A 16384-nucleotide genomic window follows, 5' to 3' on the forward strand; every position below is an offset into this window, starting at 1 on the left:
GGAGGAGAATCACTGCGGGAGGAAAAGAATGGAGGTGTACAAAGACGGAGCAGAAACCATCACTCCTCTGAGCGGCAGGGTGGCTTTGTTTTACAAAGAGACACACCAACATTCCTCTTTGGCAATGAGGGGGCACAGCTTAGACTACTGGCAAAATAGATTCTCCCCCTGAGAGCGAAAAAAGTAGAAAACTTCCTTCCACCATGTAATTGATTACCGACTTAGAATAACCAACAAATGATTGTAATGTCTAACCCTGACAGCTTGTTTTATTAGATAAGTAAGACGTCAAGGCTTGTATGAAAAGACAAAAAATACATGTAAAATTCATAAATGGGCCCTTGTGAGCATTCAGGTTTAGGGTGGTTACCATCTGGAATTAAAGCTGCTAGTGTGAGTGTAAAAAATGAGTAAGTCGTGGAGACTGGTAATTTTTGGTTTTCATTTGTACAAAATAAATATATAAAAATAATTTAGAAATAAAACAAATGATATTTCTGAAATAAAGTAAGATGTGTGTAATGGAAGGTTATTACCTGCAGCGGTGACACAGCAGATACGTACTGTATGGTTGATGACACTGTAGTGTCTGCTATTCATTGCAATTATGATGACTGTAATTAAAAAAATCTCTTTGCTGGATAATATTCACTGCATATTCTCACAAACTATATTTAGTCGAACTGCCCATCATATCATATCAATCATCAATATTTGTCCAAATCTAACACATAGCACTTCAAAAATACATATGAATTAAATGAATCTGCGATACTATATGATCCCAGAAAAGAAGAAGAGATCTATGAAATGATAAAAACTTCAAACTTTATTCAAAGAATATATAAAAAAATTCAAGCTAAAATCATACAAAATAAGGAAGGCCCCTAAAGGAACATCAAAACCCTGCATATGTAGACATTTTTTGTAGAACAAAAGGGTAAATCTCCATAGGTATATGGAGTTGATTGAAGTATATATGAGGAGTTTTACCTGAGCTTTAGGGGTTAACTGCCAATGCGGGTCTATCCAAGTGTGGCAGGTATGATATGTCCCACTGCCCCGACGCGCGTTTCGCCTTGCTTGCTTCTTCCTGGGGGCATGGATTTTTGATGGAGCTGTCAATCAAGCAGGAGAAGGCAGCACTGGTAGGAAATAGAGCTGGAGTGACAGAAAGTTTAAATCTACAGCACAATTTCAATATAAATTCAAATGCTGATTTCTCATTAATAGACAGACTGGCCATGTAAAGGTATTGCTGGACTTGTCTTTGAAAGAGCTACATGCACATATAAATAGTTTGGGATGTAAAATCCTGCTGACATATTCCTTTTAAATAAAACAAAGGAAATAAGTGGCCACCACCATGTTATCTGGCACTAATTATAGCCAGTGAAGTAAAAATGATCTAGTGCTTGGGCTGAGTACTTGTTGTGGGGAGCATATGGCAGAATGTCAATGAAATAGCACAGAGCCATTCACACTTGGCTATCTGCGCTAATAGATAAGATAAAAAGATAAAGTAAAGATAAAAAAAACTGAAAAGTTTCATCTAGTGTCTCAGCATAAACAGCAGTGCAATGACATTCTGCTATATTGCCAATGGACATATCACACATATCTGTTAAATGGCACATATTAAGGTCCCTGTCTCCTGTCGGGCACTGTAGCTTAGTTCCCATTAAAGGTTAATGGAAGCTGAGCTACTGCTCTCGAGAACGACCTGTACACAGTGTATGGAGCTGATATTGGTAACTTATAATATGGATCAATATCATAGTTTTGACAACCTTTGACTAGAGATGATAGAATAAATTTGATGAGAATTATATCCGAATCAAATTTTTGGCAGGTCCCAGTGAATTCGAACAATTTGTGATTCAATTTGTGCAAACAGACAAAAAAATGCCCACTTTTGAACACATTGCATCAGTCACAGAATGCAGATATGACCTCATGGCGCAACTGCATTGACTTCCTCCTCATAATGCCTTGCAGTTATCACATCACATGGTATAGTACAGCCAAAAAGGAGGGACTATAAAAGCCTGTATAAAAGCTGAGGCAAGGAATGTGGCCACCATTTTAGGGTGATTCTGGATAATAAGAGAACGTCAGAGATCACAGCTTAGCAAAGAAGACACATACCTAGACAGTAATATGTTGAATAACTGTAGTAGTGAAGAAGATGAGAGTAATAGTCTGGAAATCTATATATAGATAATAATAATAATAATATATAATAATATAGAGATTCAATAAATATGGGAAGAGAGAGATATGAGAGGTGCCAACAGCAATGCCAGACTCAGTGTAATTGATCAGGAATACAATGTAGCTGGCATCTGTCTTGCTGCAATTGAATTACAATTACACATTATTTCTTTATTCTTAATGCGCCAGAAAGCAGCAGCAAGACAACACAACAGTTTTTACAAAAAAAATAATCTGAAATCTTCATCAGACAGTGTACTTCCTTGTCAGAACCCACTGAGCTGAGTTTTTGCTTTTCTTACGCAATCATTTTTGTGATTGGGGAATAATTGAGTTTTAAAATTACAAAATAAAATTCCCCCAAATTCAGACATTCTACTGCAACTGTCTACCTCACAATGTGAATATATCACAATCCTTTTTTTTTCCACATTTTACTACTTAAATTTTACATCTATACATGCCACACCGACATTGTGACCTGTGGCAGGTGCTGTTTTTTTGGTTCACTACCTATGAAACATTCCTTATTTTGTCATTTTTGGGAATACGGTTGGATTTTGTGGGGGGGGGGGTAACCCTTTAACTATGGATGATTGTTTCTGCACAGTTGTTATACTAGTCCAATTTTACAACCGTACACCTCACCAATACTGCGGCCTCTTGCCACATTTTGCTTTCAGTACATGTACCTACCTCATTGCATTTATTGTTACATCCTTTTTGTCAAAGGTTGAATAATTAGGATTGAAAAGATTGTCGAAAGTTAATTATAGTGTTGTACAATTTGTATATTAAAAAGAAAAAGATGGAATAGCAATAAAATATAGTGTAAAAAAGAGTTTTATAGAAGACAAAGAAACATACCACAGCTAAGAATGTGAGAACAACTAGTGGCAGCAGAAGCACCACCATCATCACTGGCACCAGCCGTCCGAGAGTTACTATTAACAAATGTAGGTCACAATTGGCCTCCTTCACCTCCAGCAAATGTATTAGTGGGTAAGAAGTGGAGATTATCGAATATATAACACATCACTCATCTCATTTATAGTAGGATGATGTTAACTCTGACAACGACACTGTCAGTTTGATTCAGTGTTCTGCACTGAATGGTCTGAGTGATCACAAATGACCAAGAAGGATAATTTTGAGAGCATATTAAAAAAATAAAACAAAAAACATGAAAAGTCTATCAGTGCACTATGTTATTAAATGGGCTGTTGGTTACTACTGGGTTATCATTCATTTCTTTGGTGAGATCTTTTTGATATTAGTAAGGCTGTGCTTGCATTAAAGACATTGAAAGGGGTTGAATACAGTAATAGGAGACCGCGGAGTGTTATATAAATCTTTTTAGGGCATTGCACAACCTGCAATTTTTTTAATATTTGATCATCTCTAATAGATAGATATAGAATGATTGTTAGATGTGAGATAGATAGATAGATAGATAGATAGATAGATAGATAGATAGATAGATAGATCTAAAAAATGGCAGCACTCCAAATTTAGGATTGTATAAAAAAATAACAGTGGTCTTTATTTATCCTGTATTCAACGTTTCGGCTCTTCAAAGCCTCACAGTTTATATAGCTATAATATAAATATAAATAGGTGAATAAAGAACACTATTTTTTTTTTTTTGCTATCTTACATCTGGAGTGCTGCCATTTTTGCTTATGTACAGTGCTGGCCAAAAGTATTGGCACCCCTGCAATTCTGTCAGATAATACACTGTTTCTTCCTGAAAATGATTGCAATCACAAATTCTTTGGTATTATTCTCTTCATTTAATTTGTCTTCAATGAAAAAAACACAAAAACAATTGTCCTAAAGCCAAATTGGATATAATTCCACACCAAACCTAAAAAAGGGGGTGGACAAAAGCATTGGCACCCTTTGAAAAATCATGTGATGCTTCATTAATTCGTGTAATTAACAGCACCTGTAACTTACCTGTGGCACCTAACAGGTGTTGGCAATAACTAAATCACACTTGCAGCCAGTTAACATGGATTAAAGTTGACTCAACCTCTGTCCTGTGTCCTTGTGTGTACCACATTGAGCATGGAGAAAAGAAAGAAGACCAAATAACTGTCTGAGGACTTGAGAAACCAAATTGTGAGGAAGCATGAGCAATCTCAAGGCTACAAGTCCATCTCCAAAGACCTGAATGTTCCTGTGTCTTCCGTGCGCAGTGTCATCAAGAAGTTTAAAGCCCATGGCACTGTAGCTAACCTCCCTAGATGTGGACGGAAAAGAAAAATTGACGAGAGATTTCAACACAAGATTGTGTGGATGGTGGATAAAGAACCTCGACTAACATCCAAACAAGTTCAAGCTGCCCTGCAGTCCGAGGGTAAAACATTGTTAACCCGTACTATCCGTCAACATCTGAATGAAAAGAGACTGTATGGTAGGATACCCAGGAAGACCCCACTTCTTACCCCGAGACATAAAAAAGCCAGGCTGGAGTTTGCCAAAACTTACCTGAGAAAGCCTAAAACATTTTGGAAGAATGTTCTCTGGTCAGATGAGACAAAAGTAGAGCTTTTTGGGAAAAAGCATCAACATAGAGTGTACAGGGAAAAAAAAGAGGCATTCAAAGAAAAGAACACGGTCCCTACAGTCAAACATGGCGGAGGCTCCCTGATGTTTTGGGGTTGCTTTTCTGCCTCTGGCACTGGACTGCTTGACCATGTGCATGGCATTATGAAGTCTGAAAACTACCAACAAATTTTGCAGCATAATGTAGGGCCCAGTGTGAGAAAGCTGGGTCTCCCTCAGAGGTCATGGGTCTTCCAGTTGGACAATGACCCAAAACACACTTCCAAAAGCACTATAAAATGGTCTTAGAGAAAGCACTGGAGACTTCTAAGGTGGCCAGCAATGAGTCCAGACCTAAATCCCATAGAACACCTGTGGAGAGATCTCAAAATGGCAGTTTGGGGAAGGCACCCTTCAAATATCAGGGACCTGGAGCAGTTTGCCAAAGAAGAATACTTTTGTCCGGCCCTTTTTTGGAGTTTTGTGTGAAATGATCAATGATTTGATTTTTGCTTCATCCTCTTTTGTGTTTTTTCCTTGCAAGCAAATTAAATGAAGATAATAATACCAAAGAATTTATGATTGCAATCATTTTCAGGAAGAAACTGAGTATTATCTGACAGAATTGCAGGGGTGCCAATACTTTTGGCCAGCACTGTATATGGAGGATACTGTGTTGGTACCCTGAGACTTGTATCCTTTTACTATATATTCTCCAAAGACTTATTAATAGGTTGTGATTAGACTGAGCCCCAATGGGGACAGTGATGGATGATATTGATGTCTGTAAAGCACTGTGGAATTAAATGGAACAATATAAGTGAACAAAATAAATAAATATATAGGATAGATAGCTAGATAGATAGATAATAGATAGATTGATAGATAAGAGATAGATAAATAAATATATGGATAGATTGATAGATAGATAGATAGATAGATAGATAGATAGATAGGAGATAGCTAGAGATAGATATATAGATAGAGATAGATAGATATAGATAGATAGATAGATAGATATGGATAGATAGATAGATAGATAGATAGGAGATAGATAGAGATAGATATATAGATAGAGATAGATAGATATGGATAGATAGATAGATAGATAGATAGATAGATAGATAGATAGACTCTTTTTATCTATGCAACTAAGTTACAACTAAAAAGGCTTTCTCCTTTGTCTAAAGCTTATTTTGAATATGAACTCCGGAGCTCCATAGGGAGCACTGATCATGGGGTATGATGAAATTTTCAAAGTTAAGAAACAGGTCAAGTGAACAAGCCCTCAGGCAGACTGATTTCATTTAATTAGTCCCCTTTTCACTAAATTGTAGATACTCAGGTTGTCATTCTTTAAACAGTTTCTTAGTTCATTAATTAGGATGTGTGGTAAATAGAGATAAATGATACAAGATACCAATACTATAATCTTTTGGGAAAAAGAGAAAAACAATAAACAAATAACTGTAAAGTGCAGAAGAAGTCACTGTCTGAAAGATCATCTACAAGTGCAGAAGACTTTTTAAAAAAGGCCAACGAGCCGAGCTCAGGCCATCCCAGGTACATCAATAGCAGATGCTGAAAAAATCCTCTAAGAACCACAGAATTTAAGAATGGGCCTTGCGGGTAACCCTCCCTGCTATTGAGGCTTGAGAGAATAAGTCAAATTTCATGTGGATGGGTGATGTGCCGTGAAAAGTAGTTTGCTTAACCCCTTTACCTCCGAGGGTGGTTTGCACTTTAATGACCGGGCCAATTTTTACAATTCTGACCACTGTCACTTTATGAGGTAATTACTCTGGGACGCTTCAACGGATCCCCCTGATTCTGAGATTGTTTTTTCGTGACATATTGTACTTCGTGATTGTGGTAAAATTTCTTCGACATCACTTGAGTTTACTTGTGAAAAAAACGGAAATTTGGCGAAAATTTTGAAAATTTAGCATTTTTCAAAATTTGAATTTTTATGCCCTTAAATCAGAGAGATATGTCACACAAAATAGTTAATAAATAACATTTCCCACATGTCTACTTTACATCAGCACAATTTTGGAACCAAATTTTTTTTTTTTTAGCAGGGAGCTATATGGGTTAAAAGTTGACCAGCGATTTCTCATTTTTCCTACAAAACTTACAAAACCATTTTTTTAGGGCCCACATCACATTTGAAGTCACTTTGAGGGGTCTTTATGACAGAAAATGCCCAAAAGTGACACCATTCTAAAAACTGCACCCCTCAAGGTGCTCAAAACCACATTCAAGAACTTTGTTAACCCTTCAGGTGCTTCACAAGAATTTTTGGAATGTGGAAGAAAAAAATTAACATTTAACTTTTTTCACAAAAATGTTACTTTAGACCCAATTTTTTTATTTTAGCAGGGGTAACAGGAAAAATGGACCCCAAAATGTGTTGTGCAATTTACCCTGAGCACGCAGATACCCCATACATGGGGAAAAAACAACTGTTTGGGTGCACAGCAGGGTTCGGAAGGGAAGGAGCGCCATTTAACTTTTTGATTGTAAAATTTGCTTGAATAATTAGCGGACGCCATGTTGCGTTTGGAGAGCCCCTGATGTGCCTAAACAGTGGAAACCCCCCACAAGTGACACCATTTTGGAAACTAGACCCCTCAGGGAACTTATCTAGATGTGTAGTGAACACCTTGAACCCCCAGGTGCTTAACAGAAGTTTAGAACATTGAGCTGTAAAAATAAAATTTTCACATTTTTGCAACAAAAATGTTTTTCAGCCTCCAATTTTGCATTTTCATGAGGGTAACAGGAGAAATTGCACCATGCAATTTGTTCTGCAATTCCTCCTGAGCACGCCGATACCCCATATGTGGGGGAAAACCACTGTTTGGGCGCACAGCAGGGCACGGAAGAGAAGGATCGCCATTTGACTTTTTGAATGTAAAATTTGATTGAATAATTAGCGGATGTACCCCTGATGTGCCTAAACAGTGGAAACCCCCACAAGTGACACCATTTTTGAAACTAGACCCTTCAGGGAACTTATCTAGATGTGTGGTGAACACCTTGAACCCCCAGGTGCTTTACAGAAGTTTATAACATGGAGCCGTGAAAATAAAAAAATCAAACTTTTTCCACAAAAATTATGTTTCAGCCCCAATTTTTTTATTTTCACAAGGGTAAGAGGAGAAAATGGACCCCAAAAACTGTTGTGCAATTTCTCCTGAGTATGTCAATGTCCCATATGTGGGGAAAATACAGTGTTTGGGCGCACTGCAGAGTTCAGAAGGGAAGGAGGACTGTGTGACTTTTTGAATGCAAAATTGGCTGGAATTGAGAGCGGACACCATGTCACGTTTGGAGAGCCCCTGATGTGCCTAAATAGTGGAAACCCCCCCACAATTGACCCCATTTTGGAAACTACACCTCTCAAGGATTTTATCCAGGGGTATAGTGAACATTTTGAACCCAGAGGTACGACACAGAATTTGATAACATTAGGTCATCATATTGAATAAGTTGTCATTAGTCTTGAGCGCAAGTACTCGCTACTCAGGTATGCACCATGTATCGCTCGTGCTCGAGTGACATGCTCGAGTCCCCGCTCGCATGTTTCACGGTTATTAGACACCCAAAAAAACCACGCAGGGATCGCTCGTGCATGGCAGGCAATCCCCGCAAGGTTTTTTGGCCACGAAGCATATGGGGCGGAGACTCGAGCATGTCACTCGAGCACCCGCGATACTCAGTGCATACCCGAGCACCCGATGCAAACTCAAGTAGCAAGCACTTGCGCTCAACAATAGTCGCCATATCGTCATATTTTTTTTTGCTTTTGAAAAAAATCCCAACCCTAACCCTAGCCCAACCCTAACCCTAACCCCAACCCTAGCCCAATCCTAACCTCAACCCTAACCCTAGCCCAACCCTAACCCCAACCCTAACCCTAGCCCAACCCTAACCCTAGCCCAACCCTAACCCCAACCCCAACCCTAACCCTAGCCCAACCCTAACCCCAACCCCAATCCTAACCCTAGCTCAACCCTAGCCCAACCCTAACCCTAGCCCAACCCTAACCGTAACCCAAACCCTAACCCTAACACAACCCTAACCCTAGAGTTTATTTTTTACGTCATTCCTCGTGCCTTATAAGTGATTAGACAACTTTATTCTTCGGGTCGATGCGATTACATCGATGCCAGAATCATATCGGGTTTTTCTGATTGACAGCTGTCACACACTAAAAGACGCATTTTTTTGTAAAATCTAGTTTTTGCATCGCCATATTTTAAGAGCTATAATTTTTCCATATTTTGGCCGACAGAATGATGTGATGGCTTGTTTTTTGCGGGATGAGTTGACGTTTTTATTGGTACCATTTTCAGGCATGTGACATTTTTTGATCGCTTTCTATTCCGATTTTTGGGAGACAGAATAAACAAAAGCCAGCAATTCCGGAATTGTTTTTATGGGTTTTTTTTATGCTGTTCCGCGTGTGGTAAAATTGATAAGGTAGCTTTATTCTTCGGGTCAGTACGTTTACAGCGGTACCACTTTTATATCGTTTTTCTATGTTTTGGCACTTTTACACAATAAAAGCTATTTTATAGAAAAAATTTTTTTTTTGCATCGCTTTATACTGAGAGCTATAACTTTTTTATTTTTTGTCTGATGGAGCTGTATGGCGGCTTGTTTTTTAGGGACAAGATGTCGTTTTCAGCGGTACCATTTTTATTTATATTCGTCTTTTTGATCGCGTGTTATTCCATTTTTTGTTTTGGCAATATGATGATAAAGCATTGTAATTTGCTTCGTTTTTTTTTTTTACCGTGTTCACTAAAGGGGTTAACTAGTGGGACAGTTTTATAGGTCAGGTCGTTGCAGACGCGGCGATACCAAATATGTGTACTTTTATTGTTTTTTTTTTTTTTCTCATAATGATATTTATTGATGGGTACATTATATTTATATTTTTGGTGGATTATTTTTTTTATATTTTTACACATTTTTTTAAAATTTTTAACACTTTTTGGACTTTCATTCTCTGTCCCACTATGGGACTTTCACTTTTTTTATTCTGATTGCCTGTATAGCACAGGGATGGAGCACCAACCCTGTGCCATACAGGCTGTCAGCGTTGCAGATGCAGAAGATACTTTGGTCATGCACTGCGCATGACCAAAATATCTTCCTGCTGTCTGGTGACCTGGATGTTGTCATGACGACATCAGGTCATCATGGCAATGTCACCCCAGGCCTGGATGCCACAAATATTAAAGGCTGTGTCTGAGAGCAGGAGGGAGGTTCCCTGGTCAGGGACCATTAGCATGCAGCACCTCCTGTCCCAGGCCAGTAGGGGGAGCAGGCTGCCCCTATAATAGCTGGAACTGGGGCAGGGTTAGGGAGACCAGAACCCACTTCTGAAGTGTACAGAAGGGTTCTCAGAGAAGAGGGACAGGTCAGCAGCAGCTGAGGAGTCCGTGAGGCTGAGGAGAGACTGCGAGCCAGGGACAGAGGCGACGAGAGCCGGTCCTGGCTGAGGGAAGTACACAACCGGACATTGGGGTCCGAGGCTGTCAGGGTTGCAAGCCCAGCTGCAGAGAACCAACCCGCGAGGGATTTCAGGTCCCTTGGCCTAAGAAGCCTGGAGGCTCCACCACACAGAGGGACCAGTACAGCAAGGAGAAGCAAAAGGTACCCAAGGCCCGAGTCGCAAGCCATACAGGCAAAGTACACGGCCAGCTCAGGGATGTGGGCTATTACACCACAAAAAGGGGGATAGTCAGCAAGAGCATAGAGAGAGAACGGTAGGCCTACACACTCACCCTGACCAGTGGGGCTCGCCCGAATGCTCTCAGATACCCAGGCCCATTCCTAACCGGTACTCCTGTTGGGTGAGTAATAACATCTGCAATAAAGACCCTGGACTGTTTGAAGCGGACTCTGAACTCTTACTATTGCGGCCTGCACTATCATCCCCAGCATTCACCTACACTGCCCTGAGGCTACACTCTTCCCGTGGGGAGTTGTCCTACCCCTGTGCTGCACACCAACACCAGCCTCAGTGGTCTGCCTCGCAGCGGCGGTTATCTCTGACCACAATCCACGGGTGGCGTAGTCGGACATCCCCAAATCTATAAATAGACTGCCACAGCATTTGGTCTGACCACCCTGAGCTACGGGATCGGGTTGCCACTACTACCCCCAGCATCGCACAGAAGCCCGGTTCCGGGTGCCCCACGGCCCAGGGAGCGAGTCAGCTTAGGCGTAGTCGGCAGAATTGTGACCAACCCGCCACAAACGGGTATTGCGTGCCTGAAAAAGACTCTATACTTACCTGAGTGAAGTTTCCCGCCATTCGGGGCCATTTCCCGCCAATCAGAGCTGTTTCCCGCCATCGGGCGCCATCTTCGGGATGCCGCGCGGGAAGAAGAGGGGCGTGGACGTCAAAAACACGTGAGACCTGAAGCCCCGCCCTACGCTGAGACGCTGCTCAAGGTCCTGGAAGGAGATCCAGCGGACGCCGACGTCATCACCCCGCGACGCAAGGTCCTCACCCAGAGCATCGCGAGCGGAGCTGCGGCCTACAGAAGAGGATCGCCGGAAGGTAGGCCACGATCAACTAGGGGGGAGGAAGATGTCAGACACGGAGGGACCCTCTACCACCAGCGTAGCCGCTGCAGCTGTGATGCCGTTTTCCATGCCCTGTATCCCCGGAGCGGCCTGGCTGCCACAGTATGCCGGTGAGTCTCATACCTTGGGTGACTTTAAAGAAATGCTGTATAGCCTGTTCAAAGTTTATCCCCTGACAGAAGAACAGAAAGTAAGCATACTGATAAGGCAGTTAACTGGTGCAGCCCAGGGGGAGGTAAAGTCTTGGACAGCGGAGGAGAAAAGGACTGTAAGGGGGTGTTCTGACCCGTCTACGGGACACCTTTGATACCCGTACCTCAGCAGAAATCAAAATGCGGTTCTATGGATGTAAGCAGCGAGCCCAAGATAGCATCAGAGACTATGCCCTAAATTTACAGGAAGCCTTGGGGGCAATTAAGCAAGCTGACCCTGGCAGCGTGCAGGATACCGATAAACTGTTGACTGATTAGTTTATAGAAGGTCTGCTGTCCAGCGCCCACAGAACCCAGCTGCGCCTCATGGCCCTACAGAACCCCGATTTGACTTTTGCACAGTTCAAAGATAGGGCCATCCGGGTGCTCCGAGAACCCGCACCAGGTGGCGCTGTAGTTTCCCGGCGCCCTGCCATCACTTACCACCAGGAGGCAGCGCCCTACCCCGCAGACCTTGTGGGGGCTGATGCACAGGCCCTAAACCCATCCCCGCCTGCAAACCTGCAACATCAGGTCCAAGAACTGACAAAGAGTGTTGCTGCATTGACCAGGACCGTACAGTCGTTACAGATGGACCCGTCAGGACAAATCAAGCTGGCTTCCAGTCCGGAGGATGTCCCGTGGCGTCGACGGAGGAGGATCCCATCGTTCAGAGGGAGGCCCGCCGATCGTTACACTGAGGATGGACAGCCGATTTGCCGCCATTGCAGCCAGTCGGGACACGTAGCCAGGTACTGTACTTTAAATGGGTCCGACCTGGGGCAGAGGGCCAACCCCCAGGCATAAGGTCACCAGGCCCGTCTAATTGGCGTGATAAGTACGTAGGGGGACGCCCGGTTTTACCCATGGTGCTGGACGGTATCCCCATGAGTGCACTGCTGGACACCGGGTCCCAAGTGACTACCATCCCCTATGTACTTTTCAAGCAGTACTGGAGTGACACTGACATAACCCGCTATCCAGACAGTGACTTGAGCATCATCGCCAGCAATGGCCAGCCCGTGCCGCAGGTGGGGTTCAGAGAGATGACCATTAAGATTGGTAAAGTTGAACTGCCGGCACAGGGAGTTATCATTGTGGACATTGACCGTCGAGAAAGTCACCCTAAAATAACCTTGGGTACTAACGTGATTGAAAATTGTCTTTCAGAAGTGATTGTAATTTTGCAGCAGGTGGCGATGAATGCGAGCTCCAGCCAACAGAGGGTCCTCCAGAAAGAGATAAGAGCCCTGATGAGACGGCAACAGGTAGAACTGTCTGGTGGTGAGATCGGTAGCGTGAGGATGAGCGACCCGTTCCCCATTGCCATGCCTCCCAAAAGTGAAATGATGATCTGGTGTTGGACTGCAATCGGGTTAAGAGGGAGAGACTACCAAGCCATGGTAGAACCCGTGTACTCAGACAGCAGGCCCACCATTTTGACAGCCCGGGGGGTGGTTGATGTCCGCCATGGAAGGGTGCGCGTCCGTATCTTAAACATTGGGGAAAGGGAAGTACTCTTGCCCCGGTACGCTACACTAGCCAAATTGTATACTGTTGAACACAATGCTGTCAGGGCCGTGGAACCCTTGCCTCCATCTCCCCAGGTGGAGGGTAATGGCTCCCAGAAACCTAAGGAGGACTGGTGCCAGAAACTCCACATGAGTGCTGACTCCACTCCCTTGCACCAAAAACAAGGAGTCTACCGGGTGGTTCAGGAGTACGAGAGAATCTTTAGTAAGCACCCGCTAGACTTCGGCAGGGTGAAAGGGGTAGAACACCACATCCCCACGGGGAGCCACCCACCAATAAAAGAGAGATACAGACCTGTACCCCCTGCACATTATCAGAACGCAAAGGGCATGCTGAGAGAAATGAAAGAAGCCGGGGTCATTAGAGACAGCTGTAGCCCCTGGGCAGCCCCCTTGGTTCTGGTAAAAAGAAAGATGGTACCATGAGAATGTGCGTGGACTATAGACAAATCAATCGTATCACCCATAAAGACGCGTACCTGTTACCTAGGATAGAGGAGTCTTTAGCCGCACTAAAATCAGCTAATTTCTTCTCTACTTTGGACCTTACTAGCGGGTACAGGCAGGTTCCTGTGGCAGAGGCTGACAAGGAGAAGACCACCTTCACCACCCCGATGGGATTGAGTGAATTCAACTGTATGCCATTCGGGCTCTGCAATGCACCCGGGACCTTCCAGAGGCTTATGGAATGCTGTCTAGGGCACCGAAAGTTTGAGACGGTCCTACTTTATCTGGACGACGTGATTGTCTATTCAAAGACTTATGAGGACCATCTAAAGCACCTGGCCGAGGTGTTCGTGGCCCTGGCAGGCTTTGGCATGAAAGTGAAACCCTCCAAGTGCCATCTGTTAAAGTCGAAGGTACAGTACCTGGGGCACGTGGTGAGTGCAGAAGGAGTAGCCCCCGACCCCGACAAGGTCACAGTAATCAAGAGCTGGCCAAGCCCCTCAAACATCAAAGAAGTGAGGCAATTCCTCGGGTTGGTAGGCTACTACCGAAGGTTCATCCCCGGGTTCACTAAGAGGGCAGCTCCAATGCTGATAGGTCAGTCTAAATCCAGAAGTCACAAGCCACCCTTCAAGTGGGACAAGCTGGAAGAGGAGTCATTCCGCCAGTTGAAGATGGCCCTCACGGGGGATGAGATCCTGGCCTACCCCGATTATGGCCAGCCTTTTATCCTCCACACAGACCCCAGTAATGTGGGGCTAGGAGCCGTACTGTCCCAAAACCAACAGGGCAGAGAAAGGGTGATCGCGTACGCCAGCCGGAAGGTGAGGCCCTCTGAAAGGAACCCGGAGAATTACAGCTCCTTCAAGCTAGAATTCTTGGCAGTGGTGTGGGCCGTCACAGAACGGTTTAAACATTACCTGGCCACCGCAAAGTTCATTGTGTACACGGACAACAACCCGTTGACACACCTGGACAATGCAAGACTTGGTGCCCTAGAACAGCGGTGGATGGCCCGGCTATCAAATTATGACTACACAATCAAATACCGGGCAGACAGAACCAACGCCAACGCAGACGCCCTATCAAGAATGCCCCACCTACCCGAAGGAGAAGAAGACTCGGAATAGCTGGAGGAAGTAGAGCTCCCTGCGTTCCACCGGTATGGGGCCACTCAGTATTCTCACCGGGTAAGAGACAAAGACCTAACCACCATCATGTTCAACCCTTTGCCCCACCATGGCTGGGCTGAAACTCAAGATAGTGACCCTGCAGTTCGCCTGGTGAAAGACCTGTTAACCCAGGCAGACGCTAGCCCTGGCCCGGATGCTCCAGAGGAAGCCAAGCAGTTATGGAAGGAGAAAAGCAGGCTATTCCTCTATGAAGGTAAGCTGTATAGAAGGCTTGTCAACCACCGGACGCACGAGCTGACCTGGCAGGTAGTGGTCCCGAGACGAGATGCAGCAATGGTCCCGGAGGCCTACCATGACAGAGCGGGACACTTCGGGTGAAAGAAAGTGGAGTTCCTACTGAGAGAGCGGTTCTACTGGATCGGTATGAGAGGGGCCATAGAGAAGTGGTGCAGGGACTGTGGCCCATGTCACCTCAGAAGGAACGACTGTACCAGCCAGAAGACACCCTTGAGGCCCATCGTCACCAGGCAGCCTCTTGAGCTGGTAGCTCTGGACCATGTGAAGTTGGCTCCAAGCCGGTCCGGCAACATCTATGCCCTCACGATTGTGGACCATTACTCCCGGTTCTTGGTGGTGGTCCCGGTTAAAGACTTGACAGCTCAAACGGCGGCCAGAGCCTTCCAACAACACTTCTGCCATCCACACGGGTATCCGGAACAGGTCTTGACAGATCAAGGTCCAGCGTTTGAGGCGGAAGTCTTCCAGGAGTTCTGCAACCTCTAAGGCTGTAGGAAGATTCGGACAACGCCTTACCACCCGCAAACCAACGGGCTGTGTGAGAAAATTAATAATATTGTCATTGATTTCCTCAAGACGTTGCCCTGGAAGAACGCAGCCTATGGCCGGAGAAGCTGCCAGACCTGATAGACTTGTACAACCATATCCCGGTGAATGCTGCCAACTGCACCCCGGCTTACCTGATGCGAGCAAGACCAGGTAAGCTGCCTATGGACCTGGAGATGGGAGTCCTGACACCCGAGGACACCTCCCCAGATGCGGACTGGGATACGGAGCGGCGGCTACAGTACAAGAAGGTACAGGAGAGTGTGGAGAGGAGTCTGGCTCAAGCGAGAGAAAAACAAGAGAGGCTCTTCAACCAACACGCCCCTGCTGGTCCCCTGGAACCTGGTGAGCAGGTCCTGAAGCGGAAGAGAAGGCTTCACAAGCTAGATGACCAGCTGTCCAACCACGACAACCCGAAGATATGTGTAATTACCAAGGATGGAGGAGAAACCACTAGCACTGTCTCCAGAGACCACCTAAAACAGTGCCCCGAGCAACTGCAGAGTCCAAGAGAAGATCAAGATGACCTTGAACCCGCAGAGGACAAGGAAGAAATGGTCAGCACAGTTCTCGGAGAGTTCCCCCGGTCCTGGACTCGGATAAACGATGCCATAGTGGTACCCGTCCTACACTTCCTTCAACCTACCCAGCAGGAGCCTACAGGAGAGCAGGAAGAACAAGAAGAACAAGCAGCCCCGGAGGCAGAAGAACCCATGCTAGCAGCCCAGGAGAGTCAACCCTCTGCTGACAGTGAGCCTGCCATGCCTGCGGTAAGCCAAAGAACCCGCAGACAGCTGCCTGCCCTGCCTGTAAACCCAGCTAGTAGCTGTACCCTAAATGATAGTGGGGAAAGCCAGGTTAGACC

This window comes from Phyllobates terribilis, unplaced genomic scaffold (genome assembly GCF_046119375.1).
Source record: "Phyllobates terribilis strain yellow unplaced genomic scaffold, ASM4611937v1 Scaffold_1__5_contigs__length_1240528914, whole genome shotgun sequence".
Classification (NCBI taxonomy): domain Eukaryota; kingdom Metazoa; phylum Chordata; class Amphibia; order Anura; family Dendrobatidae; genus Phyllobates; species Phyllobates terribilis.